The following is a 13,938-nucleotide window of genomic DNA, read 5'->3' as shown; positions in this document are numbered from 1 at the left end:
ACATCTTCCAATAAAAACAGCAATAAACTAGGACTGTGCGCTCTTACATAAAGGCCCCAGAGCACAACTCACACCTCCCAACCAGAAAAATATTGTTACCAGGGATGCTCTGGCAGTCAGCAATTGCAGCCTCTAATTTTGATGAAAATACTTGCCGAGACTGGATTGGCACAAACAAAGCACATTCACACCCAGCCAGCTGGACTCTATCTCAAGAGTACAAGATGAAGAATTTCCAGAAGGTGAAGAGATTGATACTATTTATGGGAACAATCTGCAGTCATCTCTCTGTTACAGGTCTGGGTGAAAACGGTGTAAGGGAATGATAGCAGTTACCAGGACAAAGCAGTTACTGAAATGCTGCAAGCCCACAGAAAAGCCAAGGCTCCCCAGGAGACCCTGAGTGCCAGGGACACAGAACAAAGCAGTGGGTTTGCAAAATGACCCTTATAAGAAGGAATTACTAGCTCATATGCTCAATAGAGAAGGGAAACACTTTATGCAGAAAGGAAAGAATGACAAGGAAACCAGATAAAACAGGTGGAACTGATGCAACCAAAGACAAGACAGCATAGATGGCAATTATAGCAAATCTCTAGGGACACCAGAGCAGATGTTCCTGTCAGGTTCTCTAATGCTGCTTCCCAATGCCATCCTACCCCCCAACTCCCATCTTTGCTCCTTACCCAGCACTTCATTCTACTCTACAAGTCTTCCATCCATTTATTAATTCATGCAATAGAACTTGACTAAGCACAGTCTCTGTGCCAGATCCAGTACAAGGCTCTGGACATAGAAGTAAGGAAAACACAATTAACAGCAGATTAAGAAGAGCCTCAGCGCCTTAAGAACTAAAGAATTATGGTATCCCATTCCCAAAATAAAACTCAAATTAGAATTTTATTTTTCAAAATGACACAAACCTTATATATATTCCAGAATCAAAATAGCTTCCTTCTAGATTTGAGGATGAGAAAGTTCAGATTACATTAAAGATGAATGTTTCTCTCATTTTGATGTTCCTGCTTTGCCAGTGCCTTAAGGGGTAACCTAGCTATGGGCCTTTTCCCAGCCCTTAAAAAGCTCTCAAGAGGGAGGATGATGCTTGCCTTTCTGGCTACAATGGCTGCTCTTCTCTTTCCCAATTTCTGGTAACCACCATGGTTGTTAATGAGTGGAAGGAGAATAGGATGGCAGCAAGGGGAGGAATTAATATGCTGGAAAAGGGGCCAGCTTCCTTGATGACAAAAATCCCACAAAATCATCTGGGCTCTCACATCAGGACACTGAATGAACTTTTAGTAGTTGAGCTTCAAGATGTGCCGAAGGTTTTGAGAGGAGGAACACCAAGATATCAGAGGGATGAAATGACTTCCATCCTAATGATAAACTAAATCATTTCATACTTTTAACACTATCTAAACATATAAAAATTGGGAGGTTATATGACCCAAATCATAAAGCTATGGCTTCAGCAAAAGTGGCCTTGTCCATCATATCCTTGAACTCCAGAATTAGAGATCACTTCTTATAAACAACCTCAGGGACCATTAGAATCCAGTGGCTAAAGTCTGGGAATAATGTTAAAACAGGCAGAACTTGAAGAATGGCAGGTCCACAGAAAAGCAGTATAGGTATGGGTCAAGACCAGGGAGGAAAAGAGAGTTCCTGAGATGGCCTCCAACAGCTAAAATAATTAGGCTTGGAACCTGAGAACTGTAAAGAAAGAAAGTTTCCAGTTATAAGCTGGGGACTCCCCTGGTGGTGCAGTGGAATCTGCCTGCCAATGCAGGGGACACGAGTTCAATCCCTGGTCCGGGAAGATACCACATGTCGCGGAGCAACTAAGCCCATGCACCACAATTACTGAGACGGCGCTCTAGAGCCCGCAAGCCACAACTACTGAGCCCAAGTGCCACAACTACTGAAGCCCATGCACCTGGAGCCTGTGCTCCGCAACAAGAAAAGCCACCACAATGAGAAGCCCACGCACCACAATGAAGAGTAGCCCCCGCTCGCTGCAACTGGAGAAAGCCTGTGTACAGCAACAAAGACCCAATGCAGCCATAGATAAATAAATAAATAAATTTATTGTCTCCTTTTTATTTTGCCAGGTGAGACACAAAAAAAACAACAAACAATCTGCCATCTACTATTACCTGCATTTCACAAAAGGAGGGATATTTTTGAAGGTAAAAAAAATGGAAGAAGGACATAGTCTCACGATAAAGAACAGCTCTTTACCCCAAAATGAGAATGAAGCCAACATGCAAAGAGAGGTAGAGAGGAGAGGACACAGGGAGAGTGATCTGAAGGGCAGTTCCACCTCTGACCTCCATGGTTTGGTTGCAAAAGGCAATACATTTTGTTTCCACTTAGACTAGTTTAAGTTGTGTTTCTTTAACTTTTATCCAAAGAATCCTATCCTAGCAAAGCCATCTGGCAATATTACTGAAGGAAATTAATTGCCTGAGGAATTTATTAAAAGTTGCACAGGTACTACCATACATCAACTAGAATGGTTAAAATTTTTTAAATTGACAATACCAAACAGCGAAAATGTGGAAAAACTGGGACTCTCAGACATTGCTGAGGACAAGGGGTAAGATGATAAACATAAAATAAAACAACTTTTTGTCATTTTCCAATAAAGTTACACATACACCTTTCCTATGAGAGAGATTCCACTTCTAGGTCTTTACCCACAAAAAGATGTACAAGAATGTTCTTAGCAGCTTTATTCATGATAGCTGCAAACTGGAAGCAACTCAAATGAGAATGGATAAACAAATTGTATATATTTATAAAATGGTATAACACTTAGCAATTAAGGGTAATGAATTACAATAATGTGGCTGAAACTCAAAAACCTTACATTGAGCAAAAAATGCCAGACACAAGAGTACATAGTGTATGATTCCATTTGTATTAAGTTCTAGTAACAGGCAAAACTAATCAGTTATGGTGATAAAAATCAGGAGAGTGGGAGGAGGAGTTTGTTTGGGAGGAGACATTGACTGAAATAGGCACAAGGGAAATTTCTGAGGTCGTAGAAATGTTCTATAGGGTGGCAGTTACATTGATCTATATATTTGTCAAAGCTCATCAAACAGTTCATTAAAGTCTGTGCATTTTATGTAAATTATACCTCAATAAAAAAGAATATTTGTACACCCATGTTCATAGCAGCGTTATTTACGATAGCCAAAAGGTGGAAGCAATACAAGTGCCCATTGACAGAAGAATGGATAAACAAAAGTGGTGTATACATACAATGGAACATTATTCAGCTATCAAAAGGAAGGAAACTCTGGGCTGCCCTGGTGGCGCAGTGGTTAAGAATCCACCTGCCAATGCAGGGGACACGGGTTCGAGCCCTGGTCTGGGAAGATGCCACATGCCATGGAGCAACTAAGCCCGTGCGCCACAACTACTGAAGCCCGTGCACCTAGAGCCTGTGCTCTGCAACAAGAGAAGCTACCGCAATGAGAAGCCCGCGCACCGCAACGAAGAGTAGCCCCCACTTTCCGCAAGTAGAAAAAGCCCGTGCGCATCAATGACGACCCAACACGGACAAAAATAAATAAATAAATTTATTAAAAAAAAGAAAAAAAGGAAGGAAATTCTGACACACTCTACACCATGGACGAACGTTGAGGACATTATGCTAAGTGAGAGGAGCCAGTCACAAAAAGAAAAATACTGTATAATTTCACTTATATAAAGTACCGAATAGTCAGATTCATAGAGGCAGAAAGTAAATGATGGTAGCCAGGGGCTGGGAAGGGGAGGAGGGAATGGGCCTTATTGTTTAATGGGTACAGAGTTTCCTTTTTGCAAGATGGAAAGAGTTCTGGAGATGGATGTTGGTGAAGGTTGCACAACATTGTGAATGTACTTGATACCACTGCACTGTATACTTGAAAATTTTTCAGTAAAATTATGGTAAATTTTAAGTTATGTGTATCTCAGCACAATTTTTTTAACATCTTTATTGGAGTATAATTGCTTTACAATGGTGTGTTAGTTTCTGCTTTATAACAAAGTGAATCAGCTATACATATACATATATCCCCATATCCCCTCCCTCTTGCATCTCCCTCCCTCCCACTCTCCCTATCCCACCCCTCTAGGTGGTCACAAAGCACCGAGCTGATCTCCCTGTCAGCACAATTTTTTAAAAAAAGAGTATTGAAAAAAGTTGCACAGGGACTATGATTGTCTCCTTTTTATTTTGCCAGGTGAGACACAAAAAAAACTACAAACAATCTGCCATCTACTATTACCTGCATTTCACAAAAGGAGGGATATTTTTGAAGGTAAAAAAAATGGAAGAAGGACATAGTCTCACGATAAAGAACAGCTCTTTACCCCAAAATGACATTTGGACATGTTCTCCCATGTTATTCTTACTCTTCTTATTTCATTACAGATTAATTTTTTTTTAAAAATTCCCATATCAGCAGCTGTTTGGAGACCAGAGTTTGGAACTGCTACCACTAGCTACTACAAAGTGGGGGTGGATGGCATCAAAAGCAGTGATAAAAAGCCCGAGCCCACCGAACCATTATTTGACCCAACATGACATTTCCGGTGTCCTGAAACTGTGTTTTCATTCACGTGTAGAGACTATCACACAAAAATATCCCAGGGACAGCTTCTGAAAGACTGAAGATCAGAGAGACCTCTTCACCAGAGGATGACAGTGAGGACTGGGGACACAAAGTTCTTCTCAACCTGACACCCTCAGAAAGCACACTTGTGACTTTCCTGCATCTATGTTCTAATTTGTGTGCCTTATATAGGGCGCCTGCTTAGCGTGCAAAAGCTCTTGCAGCTGCAGCTTCACAGAAGCCAGGAAGTGAAGCAACCCAAAGTTGACACAGCCAGGAAGGCTGAGTCTGCGTGGGAAGTGGCAAGGTGAGAAGAAAATGCAGTAAGTGTGAAACCACAAGGAAATTCAGAGCTGGTTCCAAGGTTCAACCTTTGCAGTGAGTGGCGTCCCAGAAAATTCTGGGTGCCTGAACGCTAAGTTTCATGTGCCAGTTTAGGAAAGAGGTGAACAGGCATTGCGAAGTCCAGGAATTTTCAGGGTCTATATGCATTCTACTGACTTCACATTCTTTAAGTAGCATTAAAATATTCTATTAAATTAGCACAACAAAATTCTTATTGATACATCCAGAATGATTTATGTATTATGAAAGCAAGATACAGTTGAAAGGAATCAGTGTCATGTGATTTAATATGATAATCCCAGCATTTGTAGACATATAGTACATCAAATAAGACTTTAAATATATTTTGTATGATGTTTCCTCCCAGGTAAGTAGCCACAATATCAGAAAAAAAAACTGATGGGTTACGACACATTTTTAAAAATAACATACTTTCAGAAAAATCATAAATAAGAACAAAAACTTTTTTATGTCCCTCCAGTGGGGATTCCCTTTCATCCTGCTCAAGCTCTCAAACCCTATGCCAGTTTGTGCACCCATAGGACGGCTCTCCTCCACCCTCCTTGGGCTCTGATACCCTCACCGGGTCACCCCTATGCACGGACATTTTCCTCAACTGGCTCAGACTCTAAACCCTACTCTGAGCCACCACCATCACCACCGCTCCATGAGGACACCATTCTCACCTTGCACAGGCTCCAGCTCCTTGCATTCCACCAGAGGCACCCTGCTCAGATTCGGACACCCACCCTGTGCTGAGTTGCTCCCCTGAGGGGATGCTCTCCTTGCTCCACTCAGGCTCTGACACCCCATACTGGGTTGCACCATTGCATGGATGTCCTCCTCACTTTGCTTGTCAGTTTATCTTCCTTGTTCAAACATGTAGGTCATATTTTGCAATATCTGTAATTGTTTTGCCTTATTTCTAGATTTACATAGATTAGACTTCACGACAAGTCTTGTTATATCCTATTTTCCCCATTCCCTTGTTTTCTGTTCTGAAATGTCTTACTTGGCTGGATTTTATCATCAGGTAGCTTTTTTTTTTTTTTTTTTAATGTCTGCATTGGGTTTTTGTTGCTGTACGCGGGCTTTCTCTAGTTGCGGTGAGCAGGGGCTACTCTTTGTTGCAGTGCACAGGCTTCTCATTATGGTGGCTTCTCTTGTTGTGGAGCACAGGCTCTAGGCCCGTGGGCTTCAGTAGTTGTGGCACGCGGGCTTAGTAGTTGTGGCGCAAGGGCTTACTTGCTTCACGGCATGTGGGATCTTCCCAGACCAGGGTTCGAACCCGTGTCCCCTGCATTGGCAGGTGGATTCTTAACCACTGCACCACCAGGGAAGTCCCCAACTTTTTCTAAAAGTATTTGTATGTGCCTTACCTGACCCAAGCCGTGGCATTTTTGAGACTATTTGTTGGTTTCCTTCATACACAGAAATTTGGCTGGGTATAAAATTCTTGGGTCACCTCATTTCTCCTTAGAACTTTGTAAACATTGCTCTATCATCTTCTAGTGAGGATCATTGCTGTGAGTAAGTTTGAACCCAGATTCACCTCTTCCTATTACACGTGGCTTGTGTTTTTTTGCCTAGATATACATAGGATTATTCACTTAATTCATGAGTTTAGTCATTTCATGTGGCCATGTCATATCTCTATGCTTCTGTGTTAATTTTTCCTACAACACAGTGTATCCTTTAAATTTGTGGATTCTGTTCTTCATTTCAGGAAAGTATACTTTTCTCTTTGAATACTTTTATTCTCCATTTGCTGTACTCTCTACCTCAGGGACACCAAATACATTTATATATAGTGGATTTCTCTTGTCACTTATCAATGTATATCATTTCTATAACTGCAAAATTCTATGTAGTTGTAAGGTGTCTTAGCTCAGGTTTCTACAACAAAATAACATAGACTGGGTAGCTCATAAAAAACAGAAAATTGTTCCTTACATTTCTGGAGGCTGGGACGTCCAAGATCAAGGCACCAGCAGATTTAGTGTTTGGTGAGGGCTCACTTCCTGGTTCATAGATGGCTATCTTCTCACTGTATCCTCACACAGTCAAAGGGGCAAGAGAACTCTCTGGAGTCTCTTTTGTATGGGCACTAATCCCACTCATGAGGTCTCCACTCTCATGACCTAATCACCTCCCAAAGACTCCACCTCCTAATACCATCCTATTGAGGGTTAGGATTTCAACATATGAATTTTGAGAGGACACAAACATTTAGTCCAGAACATAAGGATCCTAATTATTGTTACAAGTGTGATCCAAATATGGGAATTTTACTGTTCTTTCTCAGTTCAGGTCTCAGATACTAAAAACTTTGTGAATGACCTTTAGTGTGTGTTTGAGTGTGTGTGTACACATTTGAGTATTATGTACTTTTCTTATGAAACAGTAAAAAATAAAATCAAGCATATGCTACATGTGTGCCACTGTTTACAGCAATATTGAAGGGGAGAAAATAATGTTTATTTAGGAACAGACATACCACAAGGTCCAGGTTTTATAAGCATGTGAATGTGTGATAATGGTGTTGTAGGCTGAGATAAAAGATAACACAGTAGTCAGTTTGTTTTCCAAGAACTACAGTGACCAAGCAATACTTAGAACTAATTTTTAGTTAACGTTAAATAATGCTTCAAAACTGTACAAGGCAAAGACATAAGCACTTTACATGTGTTAACTCATTCAATGCTCAAACTAACTATACAAAACAAATATTATTAGACCATCATTCAATAAAGAGATCAAGCCTCAGGAAAGTTAAATAAATCTCCAGAGTTGCCTCACTGCTAAATGGTAGAGTGGGTTTGGAACCAGAGTTTCCCAAAGCAGTGTTTCCACATTAATCCTCTCTCTCTCCCATCTTCTGCTATAGTGGGAAGTCCTGAAGGACAAAAAGAGATGTGTGTGCCTCTAAAGGGTATTCATATTTTAAGAAGTCAAATCTGTTGGTTCCCACGAATGCATATTATCTTTACAGCAATATATGTCAGAATTGTAAAACATATGGACTGTAAAACTTCTCTAAAAAGTCATTTTTAGTCACTGTCACCCGGCCTTTTTTCAACTGTTCCCTAGATCCTTTCAGTTAATGTTCCAAAAGGCACTCAAGTTCAACATATTTAAAGGGAAATCCATTGTTTTACCCCCAAGGACTTTTTCTTCCTCTCAGTTTATTCACTGACACCTCCCTCTCCCTTGCTTTCTACGTACCATTAGTCATCAAAATTTATTGCTCCTGTCTTTTCATTCCCTCATTTTCTTTTTCTTTTTTTTAAAATACTTATTTATTTATTTTGGCTGTGCTGGGTCTCAGCTGAGGCACGTGGGATCTTTGTTGCGGCATGAGGGATCTTTAGTTGCGGCATGCGAACTCTTTTAGTTGCGGCATGCACGTGGGATCTAATTCCCCGACCAGGGATCAAACCCAGGCCCCCTGCATTGGGAGCGCAGAGTCTTAACCCACTGGACCACCAGGGAAATCCCATCATTCCCTCATTTTCTTGAATCTGTTCCTTTCCATTCAAAATGTCACCACTCTAATTTAGCTTCTGCCCTGACATGGAATGTTGCATTGTTCGAGGGCTTGATTAATCTCCTGTCCTGTCATCCTTCTGCCCTCTCTCTACTTTTATCTCATACACAGGTTCAGACCTGTCTTTCTAAGCAGTGGTCTTCAAACCCTTTTGAAAGCACACTCTACCAATAAAAATGCTTGAGCATGAATTCCTACTATATTTATTTATTTCTAACTAATGTACACATATGACTAAATATACATGTACTTTGTAAAATGTACAGAAAAATAGAAAGTAAAAGGAAATAGAGAGGAAATGACTACTTTAAATTTTTATTTGCTTTCTTAAAGGTACAAAATCATTTTTGTTCTCCCTATAATTGAATAAATGTCACTGTTTTTTTAAATTATTGGTTAATAATTTGTGATGCAAAGATTCACAAGTATGTTTCTAACTTCACCGTCTTTTGAAAATAGGTTTTAATTGTCATCATAGCCGAAGAAGATATTCACAAAGTTACATAGTACCAAATGCACCAAAAATGCATTACTGAATCCTATTTTTCATTTTCATCCACCAACTATGCAAAGTGTTTTTTTTACAATTAATCTTTTATTTATTTATTTATGGCTGCACTGGGTCTTCGTTGCTGCATGCGGGCTTTCTCTAGTTGCAGCGAGCAGGGGTTACTCTTTGTTGGGGTGCACGGGCTTCTCGTGGTGGCTTCCCTTGTTGCGGAGCATGGGCTCTAGGCACGTGGGCTTCAGTAGTTGTGGCTCGCGGTTCTAGAGCACAGGCTCCGTAATTGTGGTGCATGGGCTTTGTTGCTCCGTAGCGTGTGGGATCTCCCCGGACCAGGACTCCAACCTGTGTCTCCTGCATTGGCAGGCGGATTCTTAACCACTGCACCACCAGGGAAGTCCCATCAAAGAGTTATTCTTGCAAGCTCATTGAAAGATATTATAAGTCTACATCTGGAATATTAATAGGTTAGAAGATTGTTTCCAATTTTTTAAGCATGTAAATATAAATTTTTCATAGGCAATGATACAGTTGTATTAATTTCAGGAATAAAATAATAATGGAAACATTTCCAGGCATTTCAAATAAAAAGCTCTTTCAATAAAAAGTGTTTATTTGCAAAAGCAGTTACTTTTTCATTCATTGTTAACACCATCTTTTCCTTAAAGGTACTGGTTAAATAAATGTATTTATTATTTTAATATCTGTTAGGTAGCACAGTATTGAAAGTCACTTGTCATTACAGAAAAGGTCAGGAATTTTGGAACACCGGTCTTTTTGTAAGAGAATAAGTAATTCACCTTTTTTTTTTTTTTTTTTTATGCGGTACGCGGGCCTCTCACCGCTGCGGCCTCCCCCGCCGCGGAGCACAGGCTCCGGATGCGCAGGCTCAGCGGCCATGGCTCACGGGCGCAGCCGCTCCGCGGCATGTGGGAACTTCCCGGACCGGGGCACGAACCCGCGGCCCCTACATCGGCAGGCGGACTCTCAACCACTGCGCCACCAGGGAAGCCCGTAATTCATCTTTAAATTGACAATTCTTTTAACTCCTTCACCCTCAAGTGACCCGTGAACCTGTTTGATACAATTGATTTTTACTGTTGCTCCCCATCTCATTACAATATTATAAAGGTTCTGCCACTTAAAAATTTGGGGGGGTTTGTTTTTGTTTTTATGAAAATGCTCTTAACAATGACACCCTAGAGCACACAAATTCCTCTCAGGAGATTTCTCTTACCATTATGACACAACTTCTGTACAGACAAGTGTGGCTACCGGCATGAATTGATATATTAGATATCAGTAAAGTTTAATTTTTTTTGAAGAAAAATAAATAGAAATTGTAATATTTTTTCTGTATCCTAAGGCAGCATCTAATGTACACTCAGGAAAGAGCACAGGTACCCCCTTTGGAGGCCACTGTAGTAAAACATTGCTCTGACCCTGTCCCTCTTCTGCCAGGAGGCCAACGTCAGCAACGCACTGTTTGGCCTGAGCCAGTCTTTCTACTGGGCACAGTCTGACCTTAGCAACTTAGTTGCCAGTTATGGTTTTCTCGCCTTGTGTCCTCATTCGTCAATGCTTGGGATTGAGTCCCGGATTGAAAATAAATAGATGATAGATACATAGACAGATAGATAGGTAAATAGATAAAGGAATAACAACAACAATAATAGCAAATACTACAGCGCTTACTCCTTGCCTAGTATTGTTCTGCGTGCTTTACATACATTTATTTAATCCTCGTAACTCTCTAAAATAATATTATTATCCCCATTTTACAGAAGATAAAACTGAGACACAGAGATTATACAACCTCCCCAAAGTCACTGACTAGTAAATGGTAGAGGTGGGTGGGTTGGAGTCTAGGCAGTTTAACACCAGAGCCTGTGCTTATAGCACTTCATTGTTCTGCCCTGTCTCACGCCAACTTGTCATGGCTAATTGTAACGGGGTGGAGAGGCATTGCTAAGTCAGACAGCTTTCAGCCAATAACATGGCCGATCCCAAGTTCAATATGAGGCAGTGCTGCTCCTGAGTGGATCAGATACTCAAGTTCAGAAACACTGGCACTGGTTGGGGGTTGAAATATGAAAAAAGACTGGGAGCCAGAAATGGTTCAAAAGCTAGAGTGAAAAACAGAGACTGTGGTTGAGTCCAAGGAAAAGGATCTGGTTGCCAAGGAATAGGGTGACAGAGGATTATGAACAATAGTCACCAGCTGTTAATGCTAACTATGTCCCAAACACTGTCTTATTCACCTTATGTTCATTGTCTCTTTATCTCTTACGGTGGCCTTGTAAAGAAGGTACTGTTATGACTTCAATTTCTAAACAAAGAAACTGAGGCTTAGAAAAATGAAGCCATTTTCCTAAGCCCCATGGCTAAATTAAGTGGCTCAGCCAGGATTTGAACCTAGGTATGTCTGAATTACGTATGCTAAAGGATGGTTTGGTGTGGAGGAGTGTTCCAACCACTGTCTCTCCATAGTTTCTATTAGTTTGCCCAAAGCCACCTCAAATACCTCAAATAAATATACAATCTAAGGAAAAACAACTCTGTGAATGCAATTTCAACACAAGACCTCCTCCAGATTGCTGTATCTTTGATCTGGTCCAGTCTTATTCCAAAGGTGTGCTCTTAACGCTGGAGCGCTATACCTCCTCACCACTGCAAGTGTCAACAGATAAGAAAGACAAGAGTAAGCATGCACTTGCACGCCCCTCCCCTCAACTTTGAGTTTAGAGCAAGTGACACAATGAATCCAGAATTGCGTATGGTGCCCAGTGGCAGCTTTGGTGGGAGAAACATCCATTTGCAGGGGCTACAGTTTCAGCAGTGGGGTAGTGTCCAGTGCCTCTGGGGACCGTGGTCCAACCTGTGGCATTCAATGTTTCAGCACTTGTCACAGAATCTCCCTGGACTGACTTATGGCAACATTTAGGCTGTGGTCCTGACTGCTGCTGGGACTGCCGCCACCCCCTGCCACCCCGACTTCTTGTTTTGACCATTTTCAGAGCCTATTTCTCCATCCTTCCTAGCAATAGCTCTTCAGCAAATTTTCTTTTGTGCTTAAATCACCTAGTTTCTGTTGCTTGCAACTAAGAATTCTGACTGAACAATGATCAAATTTGCATTTTCATTGTTTCTATCACAGTGCACCATATTTCCAAAATTTTAAAAAGAATTAGTAGTAGATTGGTTCAAGATGGCAGAGTAGAAGGACGTGCTCTCACTCCCTCTTGCTAGAACACCAGAATCACAACTAACTGCTGAACAATCATCGACAGGAAGACACTGGAACTCACCAAAAAAGATACCCCACATCCAAAGACAAAGGAGAAGCCACAGTGAGATGGTAGGAGGGGCACAATCACAATAAAATCACATCCCATAACTGCTGGGTGGGTGACCCACAAACTGGAGAACACTTACACCACAGAAGTCCACCCACTGGAGTGAAGGTTCTGAGCCCCACGTCAGGCTTCCCAACCTGGGGGTCCGGCAACGGGAGGAGGAATTCCTAGAGAATCAGACTTTGAAGGCTAGTGGGATGTGATTGCAGGACTTCAACAGGACTGGGGGAAACAGAGACTCCACTCTTGGAGGGCACACACAAAGTAGTGTGCACATCGGGACCCAGGGGAAGGAGCAGTGACCCCACAGGAGACTGAAACAGACATACCTGTTAATGTTGGAGGGTCTCTTGCAGAGGCAGGGCATGGCTCTGTCTCAAAGTGAGGACAAGGACACTGGCAGCAGAAGAACTGGGAAGTGCTCCTTGGTGTGAGCACTCCCAGAGTCCGCCATTAGCCCCACCGAAGAGCCCGGGTAGGCACCAGTGTTCGGTCCCCTCAGGCCAAACAACCAACAGGGAGGGAACCCAGCCCCACCCATCAGCAGACAAGTGGATTAAAGTTTTACTGAGCTCTGCTCACCAGAGCAACAGCCAGCTCTACCAACCACCAGTCACTCCCATCAGGAAACTTGCACAAGCCTCTTAGATAGCCTCATCCACCAGAGGGCAGACAGCAGAAGCAAGAAGAACTACAATCCTGCAGCCTGTGGAACAAAAACCACATTCACAGAAAGATAGACAAGATGAAAAGGCAGAGGGCTATGTACCAGATGAAGGAACAAGATAAAACCCCAGAAAAACAACTAAATGAAGTGGAGATAGGCAACCTTCCAGAAAAAGAATTCAGAATAACAACAGTGAAGATGATCCAGGACCTCAGAAAAAGAATGGAGGCAAAGATCGAGAGGATGCAAGAAATGTTCAATAAAGATCTAGAAGAATTAAAGAACAAACAAACAGAGATGAACAATACAATAACTGAAATGAAAAATACACTAGAAAGAATCAATAGCAGAATAACTGAGGCAGAAGAATGGATAAGTGACCTGGAAGACAGAATGGTGGAATTCACTGCTGCAGAACAGAATAAAGAAAAAAGAATGAAAAGAAATGAAGACAGCCTAAGAGACCTCTGAGACAACATTAAATGTAACAACATTCACATTATAGGGGTCCCAGAAGGAGAAGAGGGAGAGAAAGGACCTGAGAAGATATTTGGAGAGACTATAGTCGAAAACTTCCTTAACATGGGAAAGGAAATAGCCACCTAAGTCCAGGAAGCACAGAGAGTCCCATACAGGATAAACCTAAGGAGAAACATGCCGAGACACATAGTAATCAAATTGGCAAAAATTAAAGACAAAGAAAAATTATTGAAAGCAGCAAGGGAAAAATGACAAATAACATACACGGGAACTCCCATAAGGTTAACAGCTGATTTCTCAGCAGAAACTCTACAAGCCAGAGGGAGTGGCATGATATACTTAAAGTGATGAAAGGGAAGAACCTACAACCAAGATTACTCTACCTGCAAGGATCTCATTCAGATTCGATGGAGAAATCAAAAGCT

General features: G+C 41.5%; 1 long non-coding RNA gene across 1 annotated transcript; it reads right to left on the bottom strand.

Annotated features, from left to right (window-relative positions):
• Window positions 1-8,804: 8,804 nt before the first annotated feature.
• LOC125962065 (uncharacterized) lies at window positions 8,805-12,858 on the bottom strand. Its single transcript, XR_007473394.1, has 2 exons — window positions 12,696-12,858; window positions 8,805-9,462 (listed from the first exon to the last, which is right to left on the bottom strand). It is a non-coding gene; the product is annotated as an uncharacterized LOC125962065 (long non-coding RNA).
• Window positions 12,859-13,938: the final 1,080 nt, after the last annotated feature.

This window comes from Orcinus orca, chromosome 19, assembly GCF_937001465.1.
Source record: "Orcinus orca chromosome 19, mOrcOrc1.1, whole genome shotgun sequence".
In the NCBI taxonomy this organism is placed as follows: Eukaryota; Metazoa; Chordata; class Mammalia; order Artiodactyla; family Delphinidae; genus Orcinus; species Orcinus orca.
The sequence above is the reverse complement of the archived record's forward strand: the minus strand, read 5'-3'. Positions and strand labels throughout refer to the sequence as shown.